At 29.4% G+C, this 12,209-nt stretch overlaps 1 protein-coding gene across 1 annotated transcript in view; it reads right to left on the reverse strand.

Moving 5' to 3' along the window:
• The window catches only part of LOC118201825 (uncharacterized), a 132,137-nt gene extending 121,691 nt beyond the window's left edge, over window positions 1-10,446 (reverse strand). Inside the window, exon 1 of the mRNA XM_085820422.1 lies at window positions 10,325-10,446. The gene's annotated coding sequence lies outside the window, so the exon portion shown is untranslated. The remainder of the gene's footprint in view (window positions 1-10,324) is intronic.
• Window positions 10,447-12,209: the final 1,763 nt, after the last annotated feature.

Below are 12,209 nucleotides of genomic sequence, written 5' to 3' on the forward strand. Positions count from 1 at the left end.
ATTTCAAAATCTTCTAGTCAATTCAGATTCAAAGTTAAATTATCTTTCTGAGCGTTCCATAACAGACCCAATACGGGTGAAATAGTTTCCTGTTTCAAGTTATCTCCGTTATGTAACCAATCTCGAAGATTAAACTTTCCTTCATGCATTATTTCTCGAGATTTTTCGATAAACTGGATCATCTCGGATTCTTTGTCAAAACTGACAGCAACGTTATCTACGTAGAAGCTACGCAAGAGTTTAGCTATCATCTCCGTATCATATGAAGAATTTTTCATGTACTTTTGTAGATGGAATTCTATAACAGCTGTCAAAAGGAAAGGACTACTCTTAACTCCAAATACTACTCTAGTATGACGAAATATTTTCGCTTTCCTTTCTTCCACATCATTCCACCAGAAAAACCGAATCCAGTCTCTATCTTGAGGCTTTACACTGATCTTTAAGAAAGCCTTCTCAATGTCTGCTATAGCAGCAAACTAGCCTTGACGAAATCTCAACAAAAGAGAGGGAATTAGTTCTATCAAATTTGATCCACACTCCAAACACTGATTTAGAGAAGGATACGATTGTTTCCTCGCAAACGCATCAAAAACCGGTCGAATTGGTGTTGAGCTATTTTCTTTGATCACCGGTCTATGCGGTAAATAATGTCCATAGTCAACCGCTATATTTTCTTTAACTTCTTCGATCACTTCTAATACACTTCTTCTTCGATCACTCATTAAAAACTGCATTGTATGAAGAAAATAAATTTTCAGGTAAATGTTTCTGGGTGGTAGATTGTAGACGTTTCAACGCTAAATCCCTGTGGGTGGAGAGTGGTACAGTCGGTCACAAAAGTATTCGAACACCCGCACCCATTCAGAAAATTTTCTTTTCCGTTGAGAAGCAAAATTGTCTCCAGAGTCCATCTTGGCTCAATGGAAAAAACAAAAGGATGGCTCGTGTCAAATTTGGCTAGGTGTAGGGGAAAAAATAGAACATGATATTTTTCCGTTGGGAAACAAAAGGGTCTCCCGAGTCCATCTTGGTTCGATGGAAAAAATCAAAATAATGGCTCGTATTCAAATTTGGCTAGGTGTATCAAAAAAAATACAACATGACCTATCTGGGTGAGATCGAAAACAAAATGGCTGCTCACATGATCCAGGTTTGCGCTCAGAGAAAACGCAAAAGTTCGCTGCGGCCCGTCTCGGTTCGCGAAGAGTGAAAACCCAAAAGGGTCTCCAGTGTCTATCTTTGTTGGATGAGAAAACACAAGGATGGCTCATTTCCAATTTATTTAGGTGTGGAAAAAATATAACGTGACCTATCTGGGTGAGATGTCTCCAGCGATCCAGTATGGACTTTTTCCCCATCTGCAATAGGTGACATCTATAAACAATTCCATTGAAATCTCCTCGAAATATAAGAAACATCTAGCTAGTGAAATTGTAAGGTATTCCCAAAGAATTCCACTTCTTGAGAAAGAATAAACATCCTAGGTCCAGAGGAAGTAGAGAGAGAGAAAAAGCATGTTGCACCATGGAAAGCCCGCACGGTTTCTGAACAGAAAACGTGGAATGCTTTTATAGAAAAGAGTTGAAAGTGAAAGTAAAAACCAAATCGTCTTGGGTGGAAAATTTTCACTTGGCTGTCAGCTGGGAAAAAATTTTCTAACCTCAGGAAAAAATTCTGAGATGTAAAAAAAAAAAAAAAAAAAAAAAAGAGGATGAGTCATGGTCTTTGGGTTTCTCCATTTGAAAGTAAACAAAGTGAAGACATCAATTTAATAAAAAAAAAAGAAAGAGGTTTTTTTTTTCTAACTCAGAATTTTTTTTCTCAGCTCTGGAAGTTTTTTCTCATTCGACAGCCAAGAAATATTTCCAACAAATACAATTTTATTTTTACTTTCTTTTTCAGTTCATTTCTTATATCTATAAAAACATTTCACGTTTCTGTTCAGATCAGTGTGGGTTGTTGAAGATGCAACATCTCTACCCCATCCCACAATCAGGAAGAAAAGATGTTCTTTCATGAGGAATTCTTTTGGCTTTCGAAAACAACGATGACATGATGATTCTAATATATTTCTGTTCTGATGTCCGATGCTTGAACTCATAATTATTTCCAGAGCTCTGAGAAATTTTCCTAGTCAACTCGATGACCCAAATTTCGTATATTTATTTAAGCCACTCGAGTTTCGACTTCCCATCCGTGTGTGCTGTGCATTCAAACTGGAGACACATTCCCTGAGCTCTAAGAAATTTTTCCCAGCCCACTTAATTGCTGAAATGGATTAAAAATAAATTCTTTCATACATTTTTAAAGCTCAAGCGTGTTAGCTGTCATGGAAAGGGCCTTTTTTCCCAGCCCACTCAATCGCTGAAATGGATCAAAAATAATTTCTTTCATACATTTTTAAAACTCAAGCGTGTTAGCTGTCATGGAAAGAGCCTTTTTTTTCCCAGCCCACTCAATCGCTGAAATGGATTACAAATAAATTCTTTCATACATTTTTAAAGCTCAAGCGTGTTAGCTGTCATGGAAAGAGCCTTTTTTTCCCAGCCCACTCATTCGCTGAAATGGATCAAAAACAAATTCTTTCATACATTTCTTTAAACCTCAAGAATGTTAGCTGTCATGGAAACTGAAATTTATGTCACGGTTTGTCTCTCACACGTCGTCAACGGTATGGTGTGAGGTGAAAATTGAAGACCCGATATGAAAAATCTCTTTAACTTCACTTTAGAAGAAGGTGTGGGATAGAGAGCTTCCGTCATGGGAAAGTGTCTTTCAATATTATGACATCTCCTTTCAAATAGGATTGAAGGATTTTTCTTAAACTATGTAGAAATCATGATACATCCAAACCACGGATGAGAAATTCTGATCCATGGATGGATTATCCAATTTCGCTAGAACCTGATAAACGGTTGCTGATGAAATCCCAACTACGGGGCTCTATTTTTTCAAATGGGAAACATTTTCCCCTAAACGGAGGAATGATTTCTATTCTGTGAGACGTCAAAAAATGGGAAAAAACTTGTGTTCACAGAAGCTCTTTCTAGAAGGGTGGTCCTGGGTCCAGATGAGGTAGAGAGAGAAAAAGCATGTTGCACCTTGAAGAGCCCGCACGGTTCTGAATAGAAAACATGGAATACTTTTATAGAAAAGAGTTGAAAGTGAAAGTAAAAGCCAAATCGTCTTGGCTGGAAAAATTTCTCTTGTCTGTCGACGGTTGCAACCGAAAACATCGCTTCAAAAACATCGCGGATGAAAACGTCGCGGAGAAAACAACGCAAGGCGAAAACGTCGTGCTACAAAACATAGTGGGAGAAAACATCGCAAAGAGAAAACATCGCAGTTCTAAAACATCGTCGTACAAAATATCGTCGTCGAAAATAAAGCGGTTCAAAAACTTCGCGGTTTAAAAACCTCGTCGTCGAAAATATCGTGGTAAAAAATAAAGTATCTACAAATCATCGCATGACGATAACATCGCAACATGCTTTTTTCAGGCTTTAATAACTGTAAATGGATATTCCCGTAATGATTTGTGAGCGCAAGATGGAAAGAAGGATAATTTTTACTTTCATATTTTTTATTAACTAATAAATTTTAGCTGAAAAAGTAAGAAGGAGACTTAAGCATAGAAAATTAATGCAACTTATAGCACTTAATTTTAAACCGACATAGTTAACTAACAAAGGTCATTAATAAATCATTTTTATAAAGTTTTTACTGGTAATTTTTTATGAAAAGTATTATCTAAAAAAGATTAGAAAAAGGAAGGTAAGTAACTGCATGACCTTATTTATAAAAAAATTGCTAAGTTAATTTTGAGATTATTTTCTTCACTTTTGTTAGTCTAATACTCTTATAGCGAAAATTATTTCTTGTTTTGTTTCAGTTTATTCCTAAAATGTCATTAAAATTTCCATGCACAGCGTGCAGTCAGTTACTTGAATGACGATTTGTTAGTTATGAAGAAAGTCAGCTATGCATAATATTTCAGTAGGATTTGGATTTATTAGATTATGCCAAAGCACACTACGGCTATCTGCTTAAGGGGGGGGGATTCCTTTGTGGAGTACATTCTCAGGAACTGGTTCATATGCACATTATACTTTAGGAAAATCGCGAAAATCTTCCTGCAGCTTTTTTTTTTTTTTTTTTTTTTTTAGAAATAATGTATATTTGCAGTGAACATTCTTGGTGACTATCTCCCTCTAAGACGAACAGTGTTTTTGAGAATAATAAACATTGGTTTTTTATCATTACGCAAGTTCACCACATTCTCTCAAGATTAAACATATATGGAATTTTGAGTAATCGCTTTAAATAGGATTGCTTACATTTACTTTTAGATTTAGACATTTCTTATTTATCCCTTTAAAAGTATTATTTAATTTTTCATATACATTTTATTTGAAAATTTTGTAGTTACTTGTTGAACTTACAGTGGCCAACTTTCTAAGACAATTTTGAATGTTTTCTTCGGTATTTCTTAATTTTCAGAATATATTAAATTATGGTCGCCAAAAATCTGTAGCGAAATTAAAATTAATATTTCTGAGTGAGATTCTATTTTGTAGCGATTCTTTGCCTAGCAACTTTGAAGCGACTAATTTTTCTTGTAGATTTTTAATTAAAGATAAAATTTAGTGAAATAAAAACTTAATCGAATTTCCTTTATATAGATTTCAAGGATAAAAACTGTACATATTTTATATTGTCTTTTCTTTTCACTGACTGAAACGTTTCAAGTACAATTTCTTTTTGTATTTATGTGACAAATTGTTTGGAATAAGAAAATATAACATTTTTATGAATCATATGAATACATATTTATGAATCATATATGCTTTAGAAACATATGATTTTGAATATCAATCATGATTAAATTTTAAAATCCTGTTCGCTTCGTGCATGATTTTTTTTTAATTAAAGTATCCAGAAAGAAATTGTTTAAAAAAATGAAAGTATTTAGTGTGTCTAGGCATTAAACTATTGGAAAAAGATATGTTGAAAGAATGCATGTTAAGTTCCATAGTTTACGTTTTAAATCAAACAAAATTATCTTTTTGTTTTAATAATTTTACAAATCTTATTGTTTTTTTTAAATCTGTAATTAACTGTAGTTTTAGTTTCTCAATTCACAATAATAAGCAAAGATATACTGTGAAATAGCTAAGTCAATGAGAGGTGTGTTATTAGGTAAATGTAGAATTCAGTTTATCTATGTGCACCACTGTAAACAACAACTATACTAATTGCTTATCTGGATTTCTTTACCTCAACGTTAAACATTTTCTTCCTCTTACACTCCACAGGGAGGGAAAAAAAGCTTTATCTCTTTTCCCAGCCATAAAAACTCTACTACGATGTTCATTATTGCATCTGCATGTAACAAAAAGAACAAAATGTTGCATATAAATTTATAACTTCATGGAGTTACCCATTTTTTATACTTCGATATGTGTTCTTTTTAATATTCACGTAAGGCTTAATTAGCATGTTGGCTATGATTCATACTAGTATATACTTGTATAAAATCGAATCACGTGCTTTTTTGAGTGCTGGATTGCTCAAAAAAAAAACGTTTTTTCGTTTTATTGTTAAAATATGACTAATTTTTATATAAAATGTAGTGGTGATGGTGCGTGTTAAGAGGACTATATATAGTCCTTATTAGTTTTGTATATTGTCCGTATTTACTAGTCCTTATTATATTACATATTATAGTAATGCATTTTAGTAATATTTACGAATTCGCATTGATACTGTGACACAATCATTTTGCTTCTTGAAGGCAACTTTTGCAATAAACTTCGAATGTTTCAGTTTCATCATAAAATGAATTGATACGAAAAATATGATTTAAATTTTGTGCTCTAATTTTGCATTAAACTGGACCAAAATTTTTGGGAAATCCTCTTGTTATTGAAAACTAATACATATATAAAAGTAGAAAATAGTAGTTTCTCTAAATTGTTTTGAATTTCTTTTAAATGAATGTCAAATGCTTCTAGGATTAATATATTCCTAATTGTAATGGGTAAGAATTGCAATAAAATTATAGCTCATAGGAAATGTAGAATTATAAAATAATCAGATAATTATGAAATTTCTCAACTGTATTCAGAATTCTTGCATCTTTTTCTTTAGCATTGAGTCATCTATGATTGTTTCACTAATGACCTAGCTAACTACAGTGTTATCAAACGAGTCTTACAAAAATGCATATTATGATGCTTCAAATCATTAAAACAGTATAGATAATGGCTATCTGGTTATATCTCTGTGTAAGGTCTTTCTGATTTGTATACAAAAATATTTGAGTTATATTATTTTATTGACAAATGTTTAGAAAGCAGACGTAAAACTCTGATTGGCTTAAATGAATGTAGGTCTTTACATTTATGACTGAAAATAATGCTAGTTTCATAACTCCCTACAATTAAATATAATATGAATTTCTTGCATATCTATGAATTTGCAATTTGAAAGACACACAATTTGCATTTTTGATAGTACAGTATCAATGAACACATAAATTCAGAAATTTTAATGAAGAAGATTTCTACTTTTTCTACAATATTCATTTAATTTATTTACAGTTATGTATAGAGTATGAGCTTAATTTCAGGAGAGGATACTAGAAATGTTAACTTTTTGTTTACTCGTTTACCTGTTGTAAAAGTATCTGGAAGTGGCATTCAAAGGTAATTTGAAATTTTTACTTAACTTTAATATCTTCTACAATTTAAACGAAATGAAGTAATGTGGTATGTATTATAGAAGAAGATGTGATTTTACTAAATAATTACAATATTATTTTAAAAAAAAAAAACTGGTGTAAATATCTTATTTTTCTTTCATGTCTTTCTTTTTCTTTTTCTTTCTTTCTTTCTTTCTTTTTTTTTCTTTTTTCTTCATTAAATTACTAGACAAATTGCGTACTTTTGACCGATCTTACTAAAAAAGGTTTGGTTCCTGGAGTAATCATCCAAATAATTTTAAAAATCATTTAAAATGTGAAAAAGGTTGGATAGGAGGTAGTCAGCTGAGGAGCATTTGATATTTTCGTTTGAAAAGTAAAAAAAAATACATATCTTTTCTCATTTTAGATTTTTTTTTTTTTTTTTTTTTTTTTTTTTTTTAAACAAACCAAACCAACCTTATCTCATATAAAAAAATAAAGCTTTGAAAACTACAGATCTCAATAAGTTCAATCTCAGTGCAGATTTCAAAAGTTCTTTTGATGCCCTTCAAGTTCCATAACCGACATAAAAATTCTTGTCAAAGGCATCTCTCGTGAATAAAAAACACATTTTTATTTTAATTAAAAAGAATAAATATTTTAGTTAAATAATAGTTTTACTTTTAATAAACATTAAGTTAAATTAAATTTAAATAATTCTCTTACGCATTGATTTAAGTAATGAAATTTGAATTTAAAAAACATTCTCTATTCGTAAAAAGTAAATTGAAAGTTAATTAAATTTTAAATTATGAAATTTAATTGTAAACAAATGAATGATTAATTATTGCTGCGAACTAATCTGCAATATCATTTAAATTCTGAATACATGAATGACGAAACACGAATTGAATAATTGAAAAGTTAGGTTTGGAGGCAACTTCCCTTGATAAGTTTGTCTCCTGCCTGCTCAACAATTATTCACTTATACATTTAAAAATTTTTTTTAAGATTAAAAAATTTTTTGGAATTATATATTTATTCATGGATTTTGATACTTTCACGTAATTTATATATGCTCTCAGAATTTAAATGATATAGTAGATTAGTTCGCAGCAATAATTAATCATTTACTTGTTTGCAATTAAATTTCATAATTTAAAAATTTAATTAACTTTAAATTTGCTTTTTACGAATAGAGAATGTTTGTTAAAGTTTTATTTTAATTAAATATGTTTACTTTTTGTTTATTTGCATTTTTTCTATTGATTAGTTCTTAAATGTTTATGTTTTTTTAAAAAAATCGAAAGTTGATTAAAGAAATCGATATATTAATATATGAATATAATATATGAATCATATGCTGAAAAATTCTTTCCCTATGCTATTTACATAATCAAATGGGTTTTTTTATACTGAAATAAGTACTGGATATATACTGAAAAGTTTTTTTACAATTATATACTGAAAAAGTATTTCCTTATGCTATTTATATAGTGAAAAATGTTTCCTTATTGTGAAATAAATACTGAATGTATACTGAAATGTGTTTTATATTCTTCCCTAATGCTATTCATATGCTAACTTGTTAGTTTTGAAAGACTCTTTTTAACTTTCCCTCTATATTAATTTCCAAACTTAAGCTGAAACTTCGTTCGCAACATTAAACCACAGTATTTTATAAAAGAAGGCTTCCATCATAAGTCATCTATTTTATGAAGCAGTATAGAGATTGTTTGTTGAATTACCTTGTATTAATGTTTATTTCTCAGATCAAATTATATCCAAAAGTGCATCCTGAAAAATTCGTTTACAATAGACTGTGTTACTTTCAGATTTTGCAGTGCATCAGGAAATAATATTTTGAATTTATATTTTAATCAAAAATTGCCATTCTTAATATTATATTATTTTTATTAAACACAGTGCTTTATAATCCATTCTTTTACTATTTTTAAGTAATTATAAAAATTTATAGTTGTTATTGAATAATGAAAAATATTTATGGCACCATTATAAAATTTAGCGTAGATATGTCAGCCTTGTTCAAAATTTGTAGCTTAAGAATAAACAATAATTTTACTTTCCTTCATTTCGTAAAAAAGGTGATATCATGTCAAAACTTTGCAAATAATGTACCATCTATTAATGCAGTTATAAAAAATTAATTAAATAATAAATACTTCATTGTATACATTTAAAAAATTAGGAGCGCGAGAAAACTGTAAACATAGTAGAAATTCCCGCCTAAGTCAGAACTAATATTTAATATTGCTTCATAAATATTTGCGAATAAGCTATACATGGAAAACCATAAGCATATCTTGAGAATGTATTTTTGTAGCAAAAGACCGATATTTATAGTGTTACCCATTGCAGAAAAACATGAAACTCTCTAAAATACCTTTCATATTTATCAAATAAAACTTTCGTTTATATATCATTCTATATTTAGCAAATGAAAAACTGCTGTTAAGGATTTTTAACGTTAAATTTACATTACTGTCATATAATAAATTATTTTTAAAATTATGTTATGTAATCAGTATTGATCAAAATTGAAATGACTGGGGATTTAAAAGCAAATCTCTTACCTCAGTTTTCAAATTTTCCCCCTTTTAAATATGCAGAAATACGCAATAAAATACCGTATTGTCTCAAAACATAATGGTGTCATATATGAAAAAGTTTTTTCTTTTAAGAATCTTTCAGAAAGACAAAAGGGGCTTACATATATAAGTATATATAAGTTTTAAGGGCCACGTATATAAGTTTGATATATCAAAGTAAGTTACAAGAAAAGCCATTAAAAGTCTAATCTTATTAGTATTTGAGATAAAATTAAGTAAATATATCTCCCATTGCTTTACGAGTTAAAAAATACTCTTAAACGTATTCTTTAATATTAAGCTGCCTGATCAGGATGATTTCAGTAAGGAATAGAAATTGAAAATTTCGTCTTATATGCGTCCACAATGGTATTAAATTTACTGAATTTTATTAAAATAAAGCTAGCTTATTGAGCTGAAAATTTATCCACTGTAAACAAATACTCTAAAGTCATTTTCTCACACAAACATGAATTAATGAAAAATGAAACGAAATAAAATTTTAATTGATAGGAATTTTTCAAAAATATCGTTATTGTTAATACCAAATCTCCAATAAATTTTAGCTTCGCATACCGTTTCAGTTAATAAATGATATTTAAACGAACAAGGCATCATCATTTGTCGTTCATAATTTCTCTGATGAAATAAAATTTGATTTATACTACCAAAGAGTGTATACCAAAGAGGCTTAAATAAAACACATTATATGGAGTAAAATATCATTCACATATATTCATGAAAGCTAGTATAATTGTAAATATCAACTCTAAGAGCATAAAAGATCGCCTAATATTTTTCAGAAAATATAATGTAATTACGACTCATGTTAAAGCTGTAGTAATAAAAACATGTATAATTATATCAGACATTAAACATCCTCATTAATTAATGTATAAAAAATTTACACCTGCAGTTGAAAATTGTAGGCTATTCCCCTTAAATAGTCTAAAATAGGCCGATCATTATACTCATTTACAATCTTTTGAATTCTGAGAGATGTATCTCTGTAAACTTTTCTACTTACTGGTGGATGGTGACCTGCAATGTATTGTTCAATTTTTATAGAATTTAAATTTTGTTCCTTTTTTAAGCAATCAATAAATTTCCAATTGTTGGATGGCATCCGTTCATAAGTTCGTTGGAATCTGTCTGATATCTGAGACCCGACGAAGGAAGCTTACCCGGATATTTACCAGCCTCAAGGCAAATACTCTCGACACACGAGTGGTATTGACGAATGAAGGGTTATTGTAATTGGCTATTTATCGCCGTACTGGTTATTTTTTGTTATCATACTTTTACGTATGTTGTAATTGCTATGTGAATGAGTTTGGGGAAGTTTTTACAAAATATTTACGACTCTTCTCTTTAGTGTTAGCAAGAACTTAAGATTATCATTATACATACGCTTGCATTAAAACTAATCAGTCTACTCAAAAAATGCATTAGATATGCGATTTTACTCATGCATTATTTCTTCGTACATACACAAATAGAAATATATATTTCTGGCATATATGTATATAATATTTGGAGTGTGCAGTAGTTTTTAAAATGCATGAAATTTATGAAATCAGATTGAAATCTGTGTTATATTTTATTATCTATTTAATGGAGAGATACTTATTACTTATTTATTACTGAATTAATGGAGAGATACGTTTTATTATATTACGGTTTTATTGTCAAGTGGAGTAATCTTTGAAATATTATAAAAACTGTATAATGGATTGTTTTGCTAAGCAAGTTTTTTCCGAACGTTACGCTCTGTTAACTCTTTGTTGAATATGTCCACTGTATTATGAAAAGAAACCTGCATTGTATTAAAAACATATTTCCCTAAAAGATTTAAGGAAGACAATTATTATTCATTTTCTCAAATACTTGTTTTTATATATTATGTAATGAATGTGGAATTTTTATGATTGCAACCTTTGAAATCAATCAAAAATAAATATTTAGGTCAAAAGAATTGTGTATGTAAAAAAACTTGTCCACATATATATTTTCATGTTAACAGAATTTGTTTATATATATAATGAACAATTATGTCAGAGTTCATCAATGCAGAGATTCCGTGTTGATTTCTACAATATTTGTCCTTACAATCGTAAAACTGCATATTTACAAAAAGTATAGATATATTTTCTTTGAAAATAAAAGTAAGACTGTTAAGTAGTGTCTTAGATATCAATTGTTTTATCTTTATTTACAAATTAGGGCGTAATCAGCAGATTACTGAGAAAATTTAGATGACTAAAAACTAAGGAATTTTGAATGCGAGAATGTTAGATAATTTTAGATACAGATTTTATTGCTTATTACTATATTTAACTACACTTATTATTGCAGCTTATGTAAAATTTACTGTTTCTGTTTAAAAAGTTGTTCTTTTTTACATCTTTTCACTTTTATGAAGAAAGTTGGAAAGCAGAATTATGGTGCAACATTTATTTCATATAATGCCTGCAGAAAAGTAGGACCAATTATGATGTAACAGGAAAAACAAGGAAACCAACAATTTTAAGGAAGTATCTGCAGATATCAGTTTTAACAGCTAGGTATATTATCCTAAACATTAGTCAAGGTGTAACAAATTTTTAACTTTTTGACCCATTTGGGCACCTAAATTATAGACATAGTGATCTTATAGATTCAAATAATTAGATATTAATAAGTGGTCTTCAACCTGTCTCCTATATCTTGCACAACCAGATATTTCACAACTCACTTTACATTTTCACTGCCATCTCCTTTACAGTTTCCAATGGACTCATTTTTTTACACCGAATATATATGTACTTCTATCTACATAATCTATGTAGTCATCATATGATTGTTTCTTTTATTTATGTTTTATTTCTTAAGAAATTGATATGATTTTAAAAAAGGACAACATTTATATTACA

Source organism: Stegodyphus dumicola, chromosome 7 (assembly GCF_044657685.1).
Source record: "Stegodyphus dumicola isolate Sdum_Otavi_A_Nest chromosome 7, ASM4465768v1".
Taxonomy (NCBI): Eukaryota; Metazoa; Arthropoda; class Arachnida; order Araneae; family Eresidae; genus Stegodyphus; species Stegodyphus dumicola.